The sequence below is a fragment of the Mauremys reevesii genome, linkage group 3 (genome assembly GCF_016161935.1).
Source record: "Mauremys reevesii isolate NIE-2019 linkage group 3, ASM1616193v1, whole genome shotgun sequence".
Lineage (NCBI taxonomy): Eukaryota > Metazoa > Chordata > Testudines > Geoemydidae > Mauremys > Mauremys reevesii.
In genome coordinates, this window is record NC_052625.1 from 1531439 (window position 1) to 1543097 (window position 11659).

At 47.1% G+C, this 11659-nt stretch overlaps 1 long non-coding RNA gene across 1 annotated transcript; it reads left to right on the top strand.

The window, feature by feature from the left end:
* Window positions 1-524: 524 nt before the first annotated feature.
* On the top strand, window positions 525-8388 carry LOC120401924. Its single transcript, XR_005596846.1, has 3 exons — window positions 525-600; window positions 7037-7136; window positions 7724-8388. It is a non-coding gene; the product is annotated as an uncharacterized LOC120401924 (long non-coding RNA).
* The last annotated feature ends 3271 nt before the right edge of the window (window positions 8389-11659 follow it).

The window sequence follows — 11659 nt, forward strand, 5'->3', positions numbered from 1 at the left end:
CACAAGTGGCTCTTTAATGCAGCTCTTTACAGCACATGATATTAAAACCCGGTGTGATTTAATTATTAACCCATCTATTAACCAATCAGGAGGCTTTTACTATGTTATTAACCAATTGTAGTTGATAAAATAACGATACTTGGTCAGTCATTTGGCTGTGAGGATAATAAATACATAAAACCTAAAGATTTCCCCCGTCATACTGTTTAAATATGAATCGCTAGCACTGTAGTAATGGAAACAATGAATCCATGCTGCTGTGGGTAATGCTGATCGCTAATTTGGCTCCTGAACCACTCAGGTGTGAGGGTCACCGGTCTAATGGAGGTAACCCAGGCCCCGTGTGACTGCACTGTGTGTCACACAACAGAGGAACAGGGATAACCATTGTCCCCCGATGGTGCAGTCAGGACCTTTTTTACGATCTGCCACGAGACCTTAGACAGTGACACCACAGAGCAGCCCAGTGTGATGCGGCTGTTAAGAACAAATGCCTCCCCACTCTCTTTTACCTCAGTAGCTATGGAGTCCCTGTTTACACACAGCTTCCAGGCAGCAGGTGGGCATTTTGCCTGAGTGAAGACTCCAAGGATGAGGATTGTAAGTCCCTGATATTTTTCTGTGATCACTGTTCTCATCTCTCTCCCTTCTGCCCTGGCCTCTCCAGCCTGTTTATCAGAAACTCCACCCCCAACCCACGGGGTTTCAGTGGTGTTCTTTGGCTCTTTCAATTTCTCTGCTCATATTAACTATTAAGTGTCTTGTTACGCCTGCGAGGTAATAATTAGAAAGTTATAGAAATACCAGGAAGCTGCAAGGAGAACGGAATGGGTGAAATCACTGGTGATTGGCGAGAGGGGATGGATGGCTAGTGGGTGGCACCAGTTGTCATTGGATGCTGAAGAGAGAAGAGGAAGTAGAGGAGTACACTGTTAGGAGGGCTTTGTTTGCTAGACTCTAGAAGCTTTAGGAAGTTGGCCAGAGCATCGGATAACATGGATGGTTATATAGTTGTCTAGCTCATTTATTTCTCAGTTTTCAAAGCACTGGATTCTCTAGATGTATGTTTGCCATATTGACTGTGATGAATGTGAAAGCTGCTGACCAATACTACAAATGGGTGATTGGTGTTTAATGATTACCAAGTACCTGGGGTGGAATTTGTCTGACTCAATGTTCCTAATGTTAAAGGAAGAGGTAAGAAACAAGCAACCGAGTGGACCGAAATAAAGAAAACAGATAATTCTTCTTATGTAAAATGGAGACAGAAAGGATCTGTGTTCATCTCCAAATGTAGAGAAAATCTGTTTCGTCAGATTCTTCAAAATCACGTGTCACTGAATGGAACTTTGCTGACGTGAAAGAGCGGAACACTGATGAATCTGATGATCTGAACATGAAACATTTTGTATCTCATCGTCACCATTAGCAACAGCAGCACCATGGTGCTAATACTTTAAGTTCCCATTCCAGGTCTTCTAGCCGCCCCTCCACATCAGCACCATTCAACTCTGTTCATTTTCAGCAACCAAAAATGGCAAAGATCAGCTGGCAATTATCCCATAAAAATAACAGCCAAAGCAAAGACTTGAGCTTGATAGGAAAGTTGCAACCTTCTTTTATGCTAAATATATGGACTTCAATGTAGGAAAAAATGAACAGTCTGAAGAAATAATGGAGAAGTCCTTTGCCCTGGATATGCTCCTCCAGACAAATTTAAAGTCACAGGTCCCACCATTAGATACTGCAAATGAAGGAACAGAGGAAACATTAAAGGAAGAACTAAATGAATCAGGATTGACATTAATGCAAGATAGTTGGTTGAACATGAGAAATGCCCTGATAATGGCTACCAACATCCACAAAGGGAAAAGCACATGCACACTTAATGCTATTATTTCTGCATCTGAAAAAGAGGCTGCAGAATATCATGTCCGGTAGTTGAGGATGCAATCCAGGAATGTAGAGAAAATTGAACAGGGGGGTCTTTGTCATTTGCTCAGACGGTGAAAATACAATGGAAAAAATGGGAGAACGTCTCAGGTGAAGTCATCCTAAGTTGAAAGACAGTTCAGGTAGGTAGCCCTCTGCTTAAATCTCACTGGGAAAAGAGTAAAACCTAAAACAGCCCTCAGGCGTATTGTGTAAGTTCAAACATTCTCCCGCAGTTGCCATTAGCCCCAGGGTTTGTTGTTAGAAAAAGGAGGACTGATACCTTGGCTTCCTCGTGCCACTCAATGGAACACTCAAGAAGATTGCTTCTCTAGATTTGCATCCAATGACATAAGCGGATTTTGCCCAGCATATGAGGAATACATTGATCAAAACACAGCACGCATACTTTGTACCACAGCCGATTGTGCAGAGAGGCACTAGCTTTCTGGAAGCAATTGAAGGAAGCTTTGGAAGATTACATGCTGATGACACTACTGGCTAACTGGCTTGATCAAATTAACCCTTAGAACTGGAATCACACAAGGACAAAATCAAGAAATGATTCAGAGGAATTACAGAGCCTTTCTGTTCCTGAGCCGACGTAATGAATGACTAGGAGATGCTAAAAACTGATTTCCTGTTCAAGGGTGCCATTTCCAATACACTATAATACTAACATATACGAAACTATTACTCACTACAGACAACCCCGACATACGTTACTTGCAACACCATATAATTTGTACAGTTAAAGATACAAAGTTGCAAGCACTACATATACTTACACCTAGAAATACATTCTAGTTGGGTGATTTTTAAAAAAATGTTCAATGACATTTTGACACATTTCCCTCTGATTTCCCCATTTTTTTGGCCATCTACAGTTCTGGTTGAAATGCTTTGGATTTTGAAAATGTGAAAATTTGGGAATTTTGGATTTTTTAAAAAGAAAACCAACATTTTTTCATTAAGTGATAGTTCTTTTTTCCAACCAGGTCTACGTACAGTGAATAACGAAGTCACTCTGTCCCACCACAAAGTATTCATAATGATTCATAAAAATAGTCTATTGCTCTAACAACATGTTACATCATCAGATGTTCGTGGACTCTGAGATAAAGGGTTGTAACCTGAGAATACATTCCTTTCAAAATCTTTACTTTGGATTTAGGCCCCGATCCTGCAAAGACACACGTGCTTAACTTTACATGCTTTGAGTAGTGTACTTGGTCTCTTGTGACCACTCACAGTTAGGCATGTGCAGAAGTCTTTGCAAATTTGGGGCGTTAGTAAGCAACATATGAAATGACAGTATACATCCATCAGCATATGTCCATTATAGAAATCCGGGGGCTCAGTGAACGTGTGTGAGCAGGATAAATCAGCTGGGCTGGGAGTGAATGGTGAAGGATGATACAGCAATAAGGAACAGGCTGGGTCTGCTGTATTGATCCTAAGGGTCAAAAGGGTGGAATAGCCCATCCCTTCATTACTTTATCCACTAATTAGGCCTAATATCTGACACACTAATTTTGATTCATTAATTTCCAGACCCACATTTTCTTGTTTGCCAGGCATGAACTTAACACAGTCCCTGAGTTGTATCCGTAGGCCTTTTGTTTAGACTAGTTTAGTCTGTCTCCTTTTTGTACCTTTTCCCAGCAACAGTTATTACTATAGGTTAGTGTGATCTCTTATGAACTTTCACACACTTTTTGCAGTTGAGCTCACAGGGAAGGTAAAGGGTTAGGCCCAGTTATCACAATGGGCCCCTTCAGTTTTTATTTCGAGGTGTTCTGAAGTCTGGTTTCTCCAGGCACAATTTGCACTTCCCTGGTGGACCACAGCAGAGACCGTAAGCTGTACTGGAACTGGCACGGAGGCAGCTGCTGATCACTGGACCTCTGCCCTGTGTCTGTGGGGCTTGTAACCCAGGTCCTGATTACCGCAGAAGCTGTAAACTCTGCATGGACTGGGATGGAGCTCAGAAGATTTTAGGGAGTTTCGGAGCTTCCCAAGCAGCCCCTCCAGGTGTGCTCCCAGGCCCCTCAGCTTTCCGCTGAACCCCACTTCTGGTGGCGCCCCCCCACTTCCTCCTTCCTGCACTGCACCTGTGAGTGTCAACCACGCGCCCCTCTGTACATCGTGTGCAAGCGCCCTCCAGGGGTGACCCTGGCGCTCAGAGTCCCCACTCGCAGAGCTGTAGAGATGGTGAACTCCACTCCCACTGCCATGGAGCGTCTCAGACCAGCCCTAGTCTCCAAGGTGTTTGATGGCCAGAGCTAGACACTGTCAACTGCAAAGGGCAGAACTCCGAAGCTCCCCAGCCCCCTGGAACTCTTAAGGTCCGCAGGGAAAGGGATGTGATGCAATAGATGGGTCAGCCGAGCACAGCTAGGTTAAGAGACTTCCCCAAGGCCAGACAGTAAGTCTGTGGCAGAGAGGAGGATAAACCCAGGAGTCCTTGTCCCCAGTCTCCTACAAATAGCAAAGCCATTTTTCATTCACATTCAGAAAGGAAACATATCAAAGCTGCCCTTACTTGGAGGCATTTAGTCCTTTAAAGACAATCAAAAATAAGTGTTGTTCTTATTTCAGTATCACTTTGCATTTAAAAGACATGATCCGTGTGGGTGAATTCGGGAGAGAGCTAGAATAGCCTATATGCTTATGGGTCTATTTCAGTTTTAATTAGGTTAGTTTTTTTCACTTCAAGTGTAGTCTTGTAGGGTCACCCCCCTGAAAAATCTATACCATATGGTGTGTTACACAGATGTCAAACGGAGAGACTAATTAAAGGAGAAATAATTCTGTTCGGGCTCAGAATACTCTGCCTGCTGATTAGAGAGGGATGAACTGCTTTGGAAATGTAAGAACTCGCCCAGACCTCCCTGAATCCTCTGCCATTTCTAGGTTTGAATAAGGGGAGTGTTGTTATGGAGGCTGAAATCGGTCTTGGGCTCTCAACATGTTTTACACGATCTACAGGGCCACTGCTTGTTCAAACCTTGCAAGCTTGCTGGAGGGGGCAATGCATTGTGGGTCCCTTTCCCCTAGAGAAGCTCAGAAGCACACAACATACCGGTATGAACAGAGGTGTAGCAGTGTGAGACTCACCCCTGCGGCGCCTCCTGCTGGCCTCTCAGGGACTTAGCTCAATTTCCAGCCCGGAGCGCCCTCTGCAGGCCGGTGATCTGCCACAGCTTGGCCCCCGTGTCCCCCCCAGGACCCCGGTGCCCCTTTACTGGGTGCTGCCCCCTGGCAGTACCCCCACAGCTCTGGGTCTCCCCCTCCCCGGGGAACCCCCACCCACTATCCCCACTTCACCTCAGTCTTGGCTACTGCCCAGTCTCCATCTAGCCCCCGTTCACCGGGGCAGACTGCAGTGTCAGCCACTCATCACGGGCAAAGGGGTTCGGACCTGCTGCCTCTGCCTAGCCATAGGCTGCGCCTGCAACCCTGTATCTATTTGGCCTATAGTCAGGCCTGCAGCCTGGGGCTTTCCAAGGCCAGAGCGCCTAGCTCCCCTGGCCCTTCCCCAGCCCTGCTCCCAGTCTAAGTGTCTTGCTTAGGTCCCTGCAGCCAGGCCCTTCTCTCACTACAAGCAGAGGGAGACTGTTTGGGCTTCTGGCTCAGTGCCTCTTATAGGGGCCAGCTGGGCCTGACTGGGGCATGGCCACAGCTGAGGCTGCCTCCCAATCAGCCTAGTAGCTTTTCCCCTGCCACAGCCCGATCCCGGGCTGTCTTTAAACCCCTCAGGGCAGGAGCGGGTGAACCCCCGCTACAGGCAGGCAGCCAGAGTCCACTGGAGAAAGGGTCGGACCTGAGACCTGCCCTACCACTGGAATATCATCCAGGTGGGGGCTGGGAAAGGAAGTCGGAGGGGTCAGAGGAATGCAGAGTGGGGTGCTTCAGGAAAGATGCTCAGATGCGACAGTGATGAGGCAACGTAAGTATAGGGTGACCAGACAGCAAGTGTGAAAAATTGGACAGGGGGTGGAGGTAAGGAGCCTATATAAGAAAAAGACCCAAAAATCAGGACTGTCGCTATAAAATCGGGACGTCTGGTCACCCTATGTAAGTACCTAGAATGACAGGTGTTGGGTGGCTGGGTTGGGAGTGGGGAGAGAGAGAAGCAGAGAAGGCAGCAGAAAAGAGACCTCATAAGCATCAGAGACGTATCCAGTTGTTTCAGGGTTTATGCGAAGTGAACATCCAAACCACCAGAAGTTCTCTATCACTTACACTGGCCCAGCTTAGACATTGCTCATTTGTTTTAGGTACAGTCTGATTCATACAGGGAGGATAATGTTATTGCAAAACCCAACACGGTGTTTTCCCCTCATTTTCCATTAACTGGTTGCTTGACTTTGTTGAATGTCATTCGATGAATACTTCCATGCAGTGTATGTCCAGTGTGTATCAGGCAGGGGCAGTGAACGATTCAGACATGTGATCATGTCACAGTGCAATAGGGAAGGCCTTAACTCTTTACAGCCTGCTGCAGTTTGACAGGGGGTTGCCAATCTGAGTGAGACAAAGAATGATCAAAGCCAGTGATTCCGACGTGGAGTCACCAGGAACAAACACTCCCCAAAACACTCTTTGGTCAAAAAGAAAACATAAAACTGCCTTCTCAGTCAGTGACTTGGCTACCAGAAAAATAACCACGTGTCCCCAGTGCAACACTTCTTCTACCAGCCTGGAAATCAGTCTCCCCGGGACATTTTTGCTGAATTCACCAACTTTTGGACAGTTTGGAATTGATGCTGGGTCGCTCATGTGAGCAGCTGACTTTGTCACTAAGCTCTTGTTTTCACAGCAGCTAGTTTGTTTTTAATGACAGTGGTGAGACAGGTTAACTTTCAAGCTGCTGTCTTGTCACACGATGTCACTCACTGCAGTAATTCTGCTGCATAAAGTGACGTGAACGTGTGCCCTGGACTGTCATACAGGAACACCATGGATACTGTAGCAAGTTGGACCACACAGGGTCTGTTAAACTCAGCACTTGAGATGGGTGAATACTATTAAAAACCTACCGTGAATATTGGCTTGAATTTTTTAACCAATTCACATGGATTCTTTTGTACCTTTTTAGTGTCTCCTTTCTGCAGACATACCAGCCAATGAATGCAATGACAGAGATAGTCACAGACGCCGCAAACTTTAAACAACTATTAAATTCTGAATGAGTAAACGTGAGTATTTTCACAAGAAATCTGGGTCTCAGTGTTAAGCTTATCCAGTCAGGGAGCATAAACAGACCATGTGAGCTTTTATGACCAATTAAAATGAAGATCTTAAATTTCAGATGTGAACTGCTCATGAACAACCTACAGACCAGCAAATAAACTGGTAAAATATTGTGAATAACCAATATATTTGATCACAGACAGAAAAAGAGGTGACATTTGCTGACTAAATTATTCCTTATAAATTATTAACCCAGCTCTATTCGATGTCTAACTGTACTCAAAGTATCTTGTGTTATATCACAAGGTAGCTCAGAAGTTACTTGTATCTGTCACAGAGCAGGGCAGCTGCACTTGTATTTCCCCTCAGGCTTCCAGCAGCCCAGCTGTTGCCTTTCCTGGGTGGAGACACGTGTCTCTCTCCCTTCTGATGGGGTATTCCAGCCTGCCCCGTGCACCTGCTTGCTTTCTTTTCAGAGACGGCTCACAGTCTGACTGCTCACAGAGGCAAGTTGCTGTATTGGTGTGGGGAGGAAGACGTGTGATCACTCACAGTCAGCAGCAACAATGATCTCTCTTGTTTTGTTTGTCAGGAACAGGAAAACTACAGACGAACGGCCTGCTAGCGAGGAGGACGCTGAATGGACCCCCAGCAAATCCTGTCCTGTTCAGACAACAGCTCCTGGGTGCAAACAGCAGTGCCCTGGCACCAAACTATGGTGCTCCCTGTACATACATAATGTATGGGACACACGGCTCTTTCCAAGCCAGACTACTTCGTTTTTAGGGTGAAAAACATTGCAGAGAAACCGCGTTAAACCCAAGCAAAGAACCGACAAAAGCTTGCCAGAGATCACCCCCTTGGGCTCTGGCTGGAGCAGTCCTTCACTCCCCACCTCCAGGGTTTCCTTGTGGTTTCAAGTTCATCACAGCTTCAGCTCAGAACAAGCTCCCAGTCATATGGGGCTTCAATAGGCCCCATCCTTCCAACCCGGGGTCCGGTCTGTGGGCTGGATCAGGAAGAAGCCCCGAGGCAGTTTAAAAACCAGGATTTTTGGATAAACAGCCTTTCTTTGTCGGCTGGTGCCTGGAGAATCCCGTCTGAACCAGGATATGTGGATCTCTCCGGGCGGAGTGTTTCTCTGGAGGTGTCGCAACCTGTGTGAATTTGCCTAATCACGCCCTGCTGTTCTCCTGTTTACCTTTCTAGAGATATATACAATCCCTCAACAACACATAGACCAGTGTATTGTTAATACCTTGGACCCCAAAGGTAGTAAACCTCGTTCCATCAGGTTTAACTTCGTTCAGTAAAGTTTATCTTAGTCCATAAGGTGTGTCCAAGATCGTGCAGGACATTGTCAGTCTGTCAGAGTCCCACCGTCCAGGGGATTGGGTCCTGGCATAGGACCCAGGAAACTCCGGTTCTGCCATTGACCTGGGGGTGATCTTGGGAAAGTCACGTCACATCTTTGTTCTCCCTCCTAGCCGTTCATTTCACCGGGACCACTGCACAGCCTTGCAGTCACTGCTAATGGAGACCAGTTCAGAGCAGAGACCTCAGGCTGACAGGCTCTGCTACCAGTTAACTGCTCAGCCATCCATTGCTGAGTTGTTATAGTAAAATAATAACACAAGTAAGTGTAAGGAAAACCTAAGGGCCTGAACCAAAGTCCATTCCAATAAACCCTTAGAGACTGCAGTGGACTTGGGTTCATGCTCTGAAAGAGTCTAACGGTTTTGAAGCCCGTCCATTATCCAGTTATAGGTCCCCAATTGGTTTAAATAAACTAGCCAAAGATCTTTAAAATACCAGTGAAAAGAAATAGGACTGTGGTGTCTTGGGCCTGATTCAAAGCCCACGGAAATCAATGGGAATCTTTCTATTGATTAAAATGCACTTTGGATCAAGCCCTTTTTGGGACAAACAAGAAAATCTCGGCTCTCGCAAGTGGAAAAGGTGCTCTGAGATTCAGGCCCGGCTACTGTGGGTTCCCCTCCTCCTCGAGGTGAATGCGTAGTTTTTATTTGATCTTTAGACGGAAGAAATGTGACTCTGGTGCTTAGAAAGTTGTATTTTAGGAATCTGGGCTGCAAAGGGAAGATGTACATTGCTTCTTCCTAGGATGCTGATTTAATGAATTTGGCAGCTATTGTATGTGGCTGGGAGCCTCACAGCCATATCTCTCCTGCTTGGTTTTTTTCTGTTTTTTTTTTTTTGCTTTAATGAGAGTTTCTCTAATTGACTTGATGATTTCTGTTTAATTAGCACATTTTGGAGGAGTGCTCAAAAATAATAAAATAAGGTAACCGGACAAGCATACTGCAGTAAAGAAGAGCTCTGTTGTGGACGTAATTGAAGTGGACAGTCTTTCAGCTAGTTTGCGGCTGTTCACAGTTGGATATCCTCAGCCCAGTTCTGCCTTGTGCCCCAGACTTTCCAAGCACTCCCATAGACACAGCTCCTCCAGTCACTGCAATTAGCTCTAATGAGCTGTAAGCCAGCACAAACGATAACTAAGCCTCAAGCGAGCTAGTTTTTCCACTAACTATATTTGCAAGAGCTTTAGGGCCTGATGCGAAGCCCATGGAAGTCGGTGGAGTCTGTGCACTGACTTCAGAGAGCTTGGGATCAGGTTCCCAGTAACTGTCGGTTACATTCGGAGGGAAAGGTGTGTGGTTTTCAGAAGGCAGGGAAGAGTGCAATCTGTTATGGTGGTCGGGGCCATGTCACGTCTGTAACTTATCGGCTAGCACAGACTCTGTGATGGAAAATAAACTGCTGAATTTGAATCTCACTCCTCCAGAAGTCTGGGCTAGCGCTGCAGCTCACGGTAACACTGACTGAGTAGCTCTGCCTTAGGTTCTAAGCATGGATGCTAGTGAAATACTGAAGCAGCCTAAAACACAAGTGTAAACTTAGGGATGAGGGGTTTGAAGCCGGGATCTACAGCATTAAAAGCACAAGCCGCTGCTGCTTGAGCGAAAGAACTAAGGGCTGCAGCCACACAGGTGTGTTCTGAGAACACCTGCCAGGTCAGGCCCTGCAGGCAAGCTAGGTGGGGGATGCCAAATTTGAGAAGCCATACGGGTGTGTATGCCCACCAGCAGAACCGTAGGTGCCTATCAGATTTCACTGGCAGAAACTCAGGCACCGAAGGAACTTTGGCACCTACAATGCTAGGTGGCAGCTGAACAGGGGTTCGGGGGATCTCATTGGTGCCTAAATATTGGACTTAAGTGGTAGTTGGATTAATGTTGCAATTAGGCACCCAAGTCCCTTTGTGGATCTAGCCTTAAGGCCCATATCAGAGAAATGTAGACCTGGAAGGGACCTCGATGTGTCACTTAATCTTGTCGCTCAGGGGTGTGAAATTCACACCCCTGAGCGACATTGTTAAACCAGCTTAACCCCCAGCGCAGACAGCTCTAGAGAGAATTCTCCTGCCAACCTACCACCTCTCGGGGAGGTGGCGAATCCCTCCTGTCGGTATAGGTAGTGTCTTCACTGAAGTGCTATGGCAGTGCAGCCGTGCCACTGTAGTGGCTTATGCATAGACATTCCCTAAGTATTATCTACACCACCCTGACAGGTGTTTGTCTAGCCTGCTCTTAAAATCTTCCAGTGATGGAGATTTCACAACCTCCCTAGGTAATTTGTTCAGTACTTAACCATCCTGAAGGAAGTTTTTCCTAATATCTAATCTAAACTTCCCTTGCTGCAATTTAAGCCCATTACTTTTGTCCTGTTCTCAGTTGTTAAGAACAATTTATTACCATCCTCTTTATAACAACCTGTAAGGGTGTGGACTCACCCCTGCAGTGCCTCCTGCTGGTCGTCCATGGGAATTAGCTCACCAGCCCTCTGGAGCGCCCTCTGTTGGCCAGTGATCCACTACCACTGCTGGCCCCCGTGTCCCTCTCAGGACCCCGGTGCCCCTTTAACTGGGTGCTGCCCCCCTGGCAGTACCCCCACAGTTCTGGGTCTCTCCCTCTCAGGGAAGCCCCCACCCATTATCCCCACATCACCTCAGACTGCAGTGTCCGCCACTCATCACAGGCAAAGGGGTTTGGACCTGCTGCCTCTGGCTACCCATGGGCTGCCCCTGCAACCCCGTATCTAATAGGCCTTACCAGGCCTGCAGCCTGGGGCTTTCCTAGGCCGGAGCTCCCCAGATCCTCTGGCCCTTCCCCAGCCCTGCTCCAGTCTAGGGTCCTTACTTAGCACCTTGCAGCCAGGCCCTTCTCCCTCTACAGCCAGAGGGAGACTGAGTGGGCTCCTGGCTCAGTGCCTCTTATAGGGGCCAGCTGGGCCTGACTGGGGCTTGGCCACAGCTGAGCCTCCCTTCCCTAATCAGCCCAGGCTTCTTGCCCCAGCCACAGCCCCCTCCTGGGCTGTTTTCCACCCCAAAGGGCAGGAGTGGGTAGCCACCCCACTACACAACCTTTTACGTGCTTGAAGACTATCATTCCCCCCCGCCCCCGCCATCTCTCTTCTTTTCTCCAGACTAAACAAACCCAGTTTTTTC